The sequence below is a fragment of the Pseudopipra pipra genome, chromosome 13 (assembly GCF_036250125.1).
Source record: "Pseudopipra pipra isolate bDixPip1 chromosome 13, bDixPip1.hap1, whole genome shotgun sequence".
Lineage (NCBI taxonomy): Eukaryota > Metazoa > Chordata > Aves > Passeriformes > Pipridae > Pseudopipra > Pseudopipra pipra.
The window spans coordinates 504,261-515,397 of NC_087561.1; positions in this window are offsets into that span (position 1 = coordinate 504,261).

An 11,137-nucleotide genomic window follows, 5' to 3' on the forward strand; every position below is an offset into this window, starting at 1 on the left:
CCCTGTGGGCCAAGAACTGAGCAGTTCCCTATGCAACATTTGTCTTTGGCTCACTCCCCTGAATTCCCACTATCAAAATGGATGCAGGTTAGTGCTTACATATTTCTGTGCCTGGTTTTAAAGTGGAAAGAGCATAAAAAATCTGAGTGGCTTTCAGAGGCAATTAAAGCAGCTAAATGGCTGTAATGACAAGGGACTTCTGGGGGCTCTTTAGGTATAACAACACTGTTTTCTTCAGAACAATAGTTATCACATATTTAATCATGTTCAATTCATACTGGATCCCTGCATATTTCCAGCTGCCTTTTCCTTTGGCAGTGAGGACAAAGCTCATTAATTTTCTTTCATTACACTTCATTAAACCTGGTGAGAGGCTGGATGGCTGTTGAGCATCCATATTCAGAGCATTCTTTGCTCAGATTCAGGCCTGGTTCAGCTGCTGCTGCAAAACAGAGATTTCCAAGCCCATCAGTCCATGGAGAATTTAGAAGCTATGGCATCAGAAATAAGAACCGAGAAGGAAGCCTTTATTTTATTTTTTTCACCATGGACTTGTTAAAAAATAGATCAAAAAGGTTTGGAGCCTGCACTGAGACAGAGGAGTGAGTGTAAATGTATTCCCTTGCTTCAGGGCAGCAGAACGGGGGAGTTGCCCTTCCTGCAGCTCTGCAGCCCGTGCCCAGCCTGGGGTTTGGGTGCTGGCCCCAAGCAGGGTAGCACAGGGCCAGGAGCTGGATTTCACACATGTTTGATATCATGCTGCTATAAACCTGTGTACAGATGTTCATGGCCACACACACATTTCTGCACCAGCCCAGTGCAGAGTGCTTTATTCTAAGAGTTACAGCCACACGGGAGGGGCCTCATGTGTGGTACAGCTGTGCAGGAGGGGCCTCGTTTCCCACTGCCAGCCCTGGGCTGGTGGCCAGCTCCTGTCCTGCACCAAGGACTTGCCACACTCTTACACATGCAGGTCCGTGTAAAGCTGAGCAGCTGGGACCATTTCCCACTTCTCAAGGCATGTCATGCCTTTAAGCTGTAATCTCTTGTTGTTTCACAAGGAAAAAACCAAGGAACATTTCCTGACTGAAAGGTTTTGCTTCAATAAAGCTGAAAAGCTGAAACAGGCACTCCAGCTCTGCTTTCTGAAAACCTGAGGGAGATTTATGCCAAAACTCCCCGCTTTCTTTCAAAAGGCCTTCACAATGGGAAATAGAAATTATCTCTTAGTTCACAAAGGTGTTTTGATGCGACCAGAATGATTAGTTTGATTTTCACAAGGTATCACTGAAACTATTAAAAAATTAGTTACCATTGTTTTATGCTGGGACTAGAGCCTACAGCAACTGGAATCTGAGTTTGTCCCTTTCTCCGGCCATTGGCACAGACCCAAGGCAGCTGTCTGGGAAGCACCAATGAATGTCCTGAAGCAAAGCTGCCGCCCAAGAACACGGCTGTCCTCTCCTCCTCAGTCGTGCTCCCCCCTCTGCCTCCCTGCCCATCCTCACTCCCTCTGAAGGTCTGGCTGCAAGTCTTGTATCGAAAGATACAAGCTCTCGGTTTTCTCTCTACAGTCTTTAGAGATCCTCAGCTTGGGGGTGTTTCTTGATTTAGGCAGGAAGAACCATCCAGGATTCCTTGGCATTGCTAATTGCCAGTCTGAGAAGCCCAGTGGGTGATGAACCACCTCTGCGTGTTGTAGTCATGACTTTTATGCCTTTGCTAATATTCCAGATGCACAGCTCAGAAATGGATCCTCATGGTACCTGTTCTCAACCTCAGTGACTGGGACCCACAGACTCATGGCAGAACTGCAAATTTTAGGTGTAAAAGTAACAGGTTTCACGGTTGCTTTATGAGGAATCTTCTGGGAAATTGATTGGTGGTGCCTTGGCTCAGTTATGTGATTTCCCTTGGGTGAAGCTCTACAAAGGTTTGATAAAACTGATTGCAGTGTTTCATTAGCCAGCAAATTCCCAAAAGGTTGATCATCAATCAGAGTATCAAATCACTGTCTACAGTGACTCAGGCTGGGAGACAAGGCCACATCTTTTACCTCTTTGAGAAACTCATATAAATCACTGTCAAGGTAAGTCATCATCTTCAGTCATGTTGAGAGCCTGAAGACTTGTTACAAGTGGAGGGGCTGTGGGGAAATGAGTCTGGAATGCTTCAGCTCAGCCACAGTAACACAGCGTGGAAATGCCCAGGGACACCAATTAACGTAGTGGTTGATGATTACATGCTGTGACCTCAGGGACTGTAAGGAAGCAGCTGGCATCTTGAGAGCTTATACAAGGCTTTGGGAATAAATTGATGCTGCTTCTTTATTGCCTAAGAATTTAAATACCAGGAGGTGACACTGGCATTTCACACCGTGTTACAGACAGCAATTTTATTCTTACCCAGGGGAACATCAGTATTGCTGAAACACAAACTATATCCTAATTTGGGGGATTTTGAATAGTCAGGTGAAATGGAACCAAGATTCAAAATTCTTCTCATTCCATTTTGCCCAAATATAACCCAATCAACTCAAAGAGCTTCTCAGGCCTTGCCTATATTCAATCAGGAATCATCAAATCCCTGCGTCTAGAGCCACATGGCTGCTGCACCTGGTCTGTCACCTCTGTCAGCTCTTTAGTTACACAGTCACACTCCATTAGGATTTCCCTGTGAATCCTTTTCTTTAGGCTGCTTTCTGCTGATTTATTTATCCACCCCTCTATAACCTCACTGCCTCAATAGTGTTTCGTGACAGTGGCTGCTTTATGGGTTCCATCCCTAACTACCCCCCAGGATCTGTCCCACTGACCACCTCTCTCAGGGTCTCCTGGTGCTCTAAATGCTCCGTTGAACAGTTCTTTGGGTCATCTGCAACATCCAGCTTTACTGCTGCTTCTCTCTAAATGGAGACTCTTAGAAAACCAGCAAATTCGTTTTACAAGTGTGTTGCCATGGCAACGCCACATCTGGATCTTCTGCCTGTTTGTACCTGGACAGCTTCCTGTAACTGAGAGTCTGGAGTCAGAAGGCAGATGATGATTTTGATGGAATAGGACATTAAGTTATAAAGCACATTCTGAACATGTCCTGCAACTGTCTGGTTCTGTCCCTGGCCTGCCAGCTGACAGGCATGGCCCAGCTTTCTGTAGGCTAAAGACACATAAACTACTAAACTGAATGGAGGAGAGTCGGTGGATTCCTGCATGGCTTGTCCCAGAGTGATGGCAAATAAATGTCACCCTGTGGACTGGAAAGGCAACAAGTGTTGACTGGGTTCATGCCCAGCACAAGAAACTCCTGAGCACAGGGCACGACCCTGTGAGTGCCAGAGCTCAGCTGGGCTTCTCTGGGCTTGTGGTTTGCTTCGTGTGATAAAAAAGAATCTTTTCAGCAGGCCACCCACCTGTTGCACTCGGCATTGTGATGCCAAACCTCTGTGAAGACAGAAGTAATTTGTTCTGTTCCCGGGTGTGTGTCACGGTGACATTGGCTGTGCAAACGTGACCAGCTGAGTCTGTGGAGCACAGTGTGGAGAGGCAGAATGTGGGAATTGACCGAGGGAAAGTCTGTGGGGCTTTGGAAGAAAGGAAGCTCCCGAAGGAGCCTTAGTCAGGAATGGGAACTGCAGTTTGTGTGCATGGCTGCTGCCCTGGCAGCATCAACCTCCTCTTAATTTGGGGTTGGAGGCTGATTGCCCCAGCCCAGTGCTGTGGGTTCCAGGCCCGGGTTACCCCTCCCAGTCCTTGCCAATACACTGTCAGCACATCTGGGTTTGCACTGATGCTCCTCACCAGCACCTGAGGCAAGTTTTCACTGCTGTCAGAGCACTTAGCACACCTTCCACACCCTGTGTGTCAGCTCTGGGAATCTGGCTGCACAGAAAACAGGGAAAAAGTCATATTGTCCAAGATGCTGATTAGTAACAGATGGAGCAAGGTGGTGGCTAGAGATTTCAGGGTTGCTTTTGCCTTCACTTGGCCTGCTTTTCTGTGGCAAAAAGGTGCTACGACAAACAAAAAGTCCAAATCAAATGGTTATACAGAAATAGTTTCTTTGATTTTTGTTTTACACACATGCATATCTTTTCAGTGCTGTTGAAAATTTGTCCAGCTGCCTATACTTAAAAGTGCTTTGCCCTCCAGCAGCTCCAGCTGCTCACCACTGGCTCCAGAAGTCCCTGCCCAGCACAAGTCAAGGCAGCACCATGGATCAGGGGACAGAAAGGCATCCTTTGTGCAGGACTGCTTGTTCTGCTTCAGGTTGACTCACACAAATGTTCCAATGACTCAAAAAGAGCTGATGTGTGGTTATGGAGACATTCTGTGCTAGGTCTGAGGTTCAGCAATTCAGGTGCTGTTGTTGATAATAAAGCCTTTTCACTAATAGCCACTTCCACTCACGGCTCTCAAGGGTTTTGAGCATTATTCTGTTAAGTTGGCTGCTGAAGGGGTTTGTAAAACTGCCAACCACAAAACCCTCTGCCCAGTCTGGGAGAAGTTTGGATGTAATCCAGGACTACTTTGCCTCAGACTGACTATTAAATTAAAATTTTGCAATACCTTCTGGAGGTGAGATTTATGTGCAAATCAGGTACACCCTGGTGTCCAGCCGCATAAAACCTTTTTTGGCCAGCGTTAGAGGGGCTGTTGTTTTAAGGGTATGAAAGGAGACAGCCTGTTCCCAAACAGATTATTATTTTTGATCTTTCATGGGGCTAAATTCTGGGAAATTTTCAGAAAACACAAAAATTAAGAATGTCATTAATTTCAAAGGGATCAGGATTAGAGCTAAAGACAGGAATAGCAGTGTTCACCGCTAAGCTACTTTTGTAAAATTAGGTGCATTTCTCTGTGTTTTGGCTCAGTCCTTGGTCAGCACCTTTGGAAGTGCTGGGATATTGTTTAGACTTGGGCTTCCAAACAGCTTTCAACCCAGCTGAGCTGAAGGACAGCAGTACAAGACAGCAAGTACCCAAATCACCTTCCCCCAGGGGATCCTCCTGCTCCCAGGAGGGTGTCCTGGGTGCCCACATCAGCGGGGTGGTGAAGCTGATGCCCTCCCCCCGCATCCCACGGTGCCGGGTGAGGCAGGGCAGGGCTGGTCCGGGTAGAGCCTCGTTCTTCCTAACCCCACCCGGCCGTGCCAGGGCTGCCCCTCCTGCTGGCGGCCGTGTAACCACAGCTGTTCCTCGTCTAAACAGTGCAGGGAGTCCCAGGTGCTCGTTTTACAGAGAGGAATAATTAATTGGCAATTCCATGAAAGAAGCCTTGCTTGATAGCAAGCAGCTCCTCGAGTGCCCTGCCTGCAGAAAACCCTTTCAGAATAAATCATGTGGTTCCTCTTTGTTTGGAAGAAAATTCTTCTATTTTCCATGAGCACAGAGAGACTTGGAGCCTGAGAGCATCCCCGGAATGTGAGTAGCCTGTGACTGTGGCCAGCTCTGCCCTTGTTTCTCCCTTGTTCTCCAGGGTACTGACTCCGGAGTGTAGTCAAACAAATAACTGAAAAGTGAATGGGGAGAAACATTTCTGACTTAGATTATTTGACTCCCCAAATTGCATCTTTCCCCCAGTTGGTTTCTGGACAGCTGCAATTGCAGCTGTGATCTATTAATGACCAGAGGAGACATTAGCCCTCAGAGAAGCTGTCTGTGTTTGGTTAATGCCTGAGTCTGTCCAGCCTGAGGAGAAGGTCCTTAATTTAAGTAACCAGAAGCAGAAAAGAAAAAAATGTAGGAATTTGAAACCTCTCAGGTAGGAAACCTCCCACAGAATCTTGTATTTCTTTTCAAATTTTGACTGTTAGAAAAGAGGTAATACAGCCTCAAACTTTATTTCTTTCTCTTCCGCATTTCTTCCAAGCTGAGAGCCTTATAAATTCCCAGACACAATTGTAGTCTTTGGAGGAAACTAGTTATGATGGTGACATCTTTCCTCGTTGAGATTCACCAGTATTAAAGAAATTAAAGACATTACCTTAAAAAATATGTTCTGGAGGCATGTGAGGTCTCATCAGGCTGTGTCATCAAGCAAAGCCTTTAGGATTAGAGTAGTTTGACTCAGGCACTTTTTTCTTTCTGGATCACACGCTTCCCTGCACCAAGAGACTCCTGTTCTCAGTGATTCAGTCCTTTGGAATGGCTTTATCTGTCTTTCAGAACATATTTCCCTTTATTGTTACAATTGTTGCTTCCAGGACAGTGAATTGTTCAGCACTTACTAATGGGTCTGGCTGAATCGTGTTCCTTCAGTTGAAGAGGGAACATGACATAGGGATATTCTTCTTGTCCCTTGATTATTTTAGCTGGGTGAGGTACAAGGGAACCTCTTTGGGGGTTTTGACTTCCCCCCCATCCTCATTCTTGCCGATCATGTTGCACAGAAATAAAGAAGCACAAAGGCTCCCTCATTATCTTTTCACTGCCAAGTAACTTTTCTGGAATACTTGTGTGCTGGGGAGAAAACAAGACCAAATAATTTCTACTCTGCTGATCACTGGTAACTTACAAGAAATTTAAAATACCAGTTACTTGGAATTAAAAAAGTTTCAGGAAAGGTTTTGTGGCAGTTGTTGTGGTGCTGCAGAGGGAGTGGGGGGGTGTTTGCTGTCCCCTGTCCCCAGGGGTGCATGGGAAATACCTGATTCTGCTCTCACCTGGGAAGAACTGCTTTGAGAGCACCTCCTGCCACAGTACCCAAAGCCAAACCCAAGGAACAGTCTGGGCTCTGCATTTCCCTGAGCTGACTGCTGATGTGACCCACCTGGCTTCCCTCAGAGCCAGGAAACAGGCAAAGAGGAAGAAGGCTGGGATGCTACGGAGAGAAGGCAGCAGCTGTGTGATTTTACATAACAGCACAATCTGGGGAGGTTTCAGCTGATTGTACCACAGTAACAGCTGGTTTTGTGGGCTGATGGAGCTGCAGTTGGTTGGTGCTCAGAAACACACCAGTGTGAGGAACGGGCTGTTAGAGCCATCACCCTTCCAGAGGGGCAGGAGTAAAGCTGTGGGTCTTACTTTGTGTCCTGCTCTTGGTTTCCATTTCCATGAGGAGATGCTGAGGCACAGGGTGGTAGAATTTAGCTGGGAAATGGTCAACAACCCCTTAAAGCCAGCCGTGCCCTTGCTGCAGGTGGGCATCAAGCAGACATCCTGCCAAGCTTTTCTCCAGCTACAGCCCTTGTTTGGTGCTCAGTTTTGAGCACTGACATCATGTTTGCAGCTTGCCAAGGAGCCTTTTGGAGCCCAGAGAGTCAGGAGAGCTCTCAGGATGCTCTCAGCCCTCGTCTCGGGTATGTCGGTGTGACAGAGGGGGTTTGCTTTTGGGCAGGTTTGCCTCTGTCCCTGAAATTTTGGATGTTGAAAAGAGATGTGGGAATTCATAGATCATCCAAGAATGTGAATGTGGCATCTGGTGGCTAAAGGAAATAGTAGATGTAAATGTTTTTTTCTCTTGCAAACCAGGAATTGTAATGAGTGCAGCTGGGGCTGTGGTAGTGCTGTAAGGAGAGAAAACAAAGCAATGGCTAATTCTACTTTTCCTAGAGCGGTTGGATAAAGGGCAGTTGAAAAGAGAGAAAGGATCTGAATGCAAGAAATGTTTTTCATACTATGAATGCAAACTAATCCAAGCTGGAATAGTCATCAGTGTTTCCAAAACTTAGCCCTGGAAACACTGAAACATTCGAAGAAATGAAACATTACAAACAAAATTCCAGAATGAGTAAGAGGCACTGAAAGAGACTGAATACTTTAAGGGCAAAAGAATCCCAGTGGGAGATGCCGGGGTTGGTGGGGCTGTGAAGGGCACTGTGGAGGAGGTGAGGGGTGGTCTCCTGGGGTGAGCTGCTCCCAGAGCCGACCTCCCCACACCTGAGAGAAGGCCAGTTTCTGCTTCTCACTGTCAATCTACCACCACTCTCATCCCTGAAGGATGTCCTCCCTGCACAGGGCCGTGTCACTCAGAGGCATTTGCCTCCTCCACCTCTGTACCAAGACCCAACTCAGTAACTGAAGTCTGGGTTGAGAGACTGAAGCTGGAAATTTTGTTATTGCAGAAAAATACTTGCTTCTGAAGGAAAGCAATTTTTTTAAATTATAGTTTTAATTGAATAGGGTAAAATTGATCGTCCATAGCTAAAACTTCAGATTGTTTTTGATGATGTTTATGTCCTCGTTTTCATTCAGATTTTCAGTGAAAAAACAGTGTTTTCAGAACACAAATGCAACGTGCAGAACCCTGCCTGCAGAATCCATTTCACTCTCTGAAAAAGAAAGCTGTTGTTCACAAGCAGGTTTCGTAACTGTGTGTTCAAGGCTCACAGCATATCTGTCTTCAGTAGTCTTTTCTTTCAAATCTTTATCTTCTGTATCACTTATTCAAGTACCAGGGCTCTTGATCACTGTTTGAACGTTTGTAGCTGCTAGTAAAGTCCAGCTGGGAGTTTTTTGGTTGTTTTTCAGAAACTTCAAAGCAGTTTTTAGTCTACTCCATCCTCCCATAGGAGTTTCCTTCAAACTAAGGAAAAAAGACATGACAGAAGCTTCCACAGCAACTCCCTTCTCTCTACCAGTGTGACCTGGCTGCTGAACAGCCTGTCTGGCTTTTCCTCCTGATATTGAATCATCTGGGAAGCAAAAAACCCCAGCACATTGCCTGAACCTGGCAGTGCTTGAATCCATCTCCTGATGAACCTTGGCTGGCAGCTGCCGTGTCACCACCTCTGTACATCCTGTCTCTGCTGTATCCATTAAGCCTTCTTTGCCAAGAGCCAACCTTCTGGATTAGTGCATCTCAACTTCCATGTCCTGAGCTGATAGAGTCCCTTGGTTTTACTTTACAGCCGTTTATAGTCGTAGGGAGTAATGTGACATTTTAGAATATAACTTTGTCCTTTCTTGCTGTTGGGGGTGACGTGTCTCTACCTGCCTCGAGCACTTTGCTGTGAGTGACCTGCATGGGCTACAGCTGGTCTCCACTGTGTGTCTGGCACATGGATTCACAAATAACTGCAGGTATGTTAGAGAAGTCACAGAAAACCTGTCAGGTATGTTGTACTGAGCTTCATAATGGCAATGGCCGGGAACTGACTCTGGGGAGTTCTCCCTTGCCAGATGAGGGACAGTCAGCTAATCCAGGCTGCTCTCTAGGAAAGGACACGGTCTATAACAATACAGCATTTAGATCCAAGGTCATACAGCTTCTCTCCCATGTTCCAGTTCACTGTGATTAATTTATGTCAGGCTTCGCTGCAGAAAGGCTGGTCCAGCGTATTCAGTCATTTCCAGCTCCTAACTCAACCATCAGTGCCCTGGTATCCCACATGTGTCCTCCATTGTCTGTCCCTTCCCTCTGTCAGTGCCCTGGTATCCCACATGTGTCCTCCATTGTCTGTCCCTTCCCTCTGTCTGCAGCTTGAGAATCCAATTACTCTGCCTTCAGGAAAGCTCTGAGAATAAAAGCTCAAATATTCTTTCAAGGGGATGTAATTCAGTATCTGGCAGAGACAGCCTGTGCCCAGCACCTTCCTCCCACATTTTATCCCACAAAGAGGGATTTTATCTCTGTGAAAAAAATAAAAGCCATTGAGATTGGTAAATTTACCACATCGGGAGTGGTAAATTTTATGATTTTGCCTAAAAGTCTGCCCTCAGTAAATGAGAACCTTTTGTAAAAGCTGGGTTATATCTGCAATGCTCTCACATACTGCGAGAGGAGTGTGAGAGGAAGCATGTGGTGAGTGATGTGAGTGGGATGTAAGAACATGCAGGTGACCTTCGTGCTGCTGCAGGCTGAATGGACCTGTCCCTCCCCAGGAGCCAAACTGCCCCAATGTTGCAGGTGAGGCCGCCCCAGGGCAGAGCAGAGCGGGACAATCCCCTCCCTGATGCCCCCAGGACAGGCTTGGCCCTCCTGGCTGCCAGGGCACTGCTGACTCAGGAACAACTGGCCACCCACCAGGACCCCCAGGGCCCTTTCCTGGCTCTGCTTTCCAGTCTCTCATTCCCAGTCTGTCCATACATCTGGGGTTGCCCCATCCCAGGGGCAGAATCTGGCCCTTGTTGAACTTCCCATGGTTGGTGATTCCCAGCCCTCTGATCTGTCCAGGTCTCTCTGCAGGGCCTCCCTGCCCTCAAGGGAGTCAACAGCTCCTCCCAGCTTTGTGTCATCTGCAAACTTCCTCAGTGTCCTTTCCAGTCCTGTGTCTGAATCACTGATGAAGACATTGAAGAGCACAGGGCCCAGGATGGAGCCCTGTGGGTCCCCACTAGTGACAGGTATCTGATGTCACCCCAGTCACTGTCACCCTCTGTGCCCTACCCGAGAGCCAACTGCTCACCCCCCACAGATGTGTTTATCCAGCTGTGGGCTGGACAGTTAGTCCAGAAGGATCCTGGGGGACACAGTATTGAAAGTTTTACTGAAATCCAAAAAGATCCCATCAGCTGGCTTTCCTTGATCAGCCAGGCGGGTCACCTTGTCATAGAGGGAAATCCGGTTTGATATAAGAATCTGCACGGACGTGTGGGGACAATTTTATTCAGTTTTCAAGCTCAATACTCCAGTAATGAAAGCATTTTCTGTATGTCTTCATGGGAGCAGGCAAGGACAAGCATTTGTATGTGTGTACCTGCTGAGCCCCTGGTAACAGCCTGGGCAAAAAGGCTGTATTGCTATTATGATTTGCCTCATCATTAAATTCTCTCCAATAACGGAGATGAATCATGTCTTTAGAAATAATTTCTTTAAAATTAGCCTAAATTCAGGTGCAACAGTGAGCAGCCTTGACTCTGAATGCTTTTACATGTTGTACAATGAGCGTGACTGCTGAATTATCTCATTTCTCTCTGTCAGGCAGGAAAAAGTCACTGCAGGGAAGTACATAAACCTGCCAAGCCCAGGGACTTGTCCTCAACAGCCTCCTTGGCCTGAACTGTGGCAATGACCTATGAAAATGCTTGAAATCTGATGTTTTAATGTTCCCAAAAATCTGAAATTTTATATTACAGCTCTGATTTCTCTGGCCCTCATCCACACTGGTCTGTTGATGAGATTACATTGGATCACACTAAATCTGTTCAGAAGATGGATCTGCATCTCAATTGACATTTCAGCAATTTCAAAAGAGCACC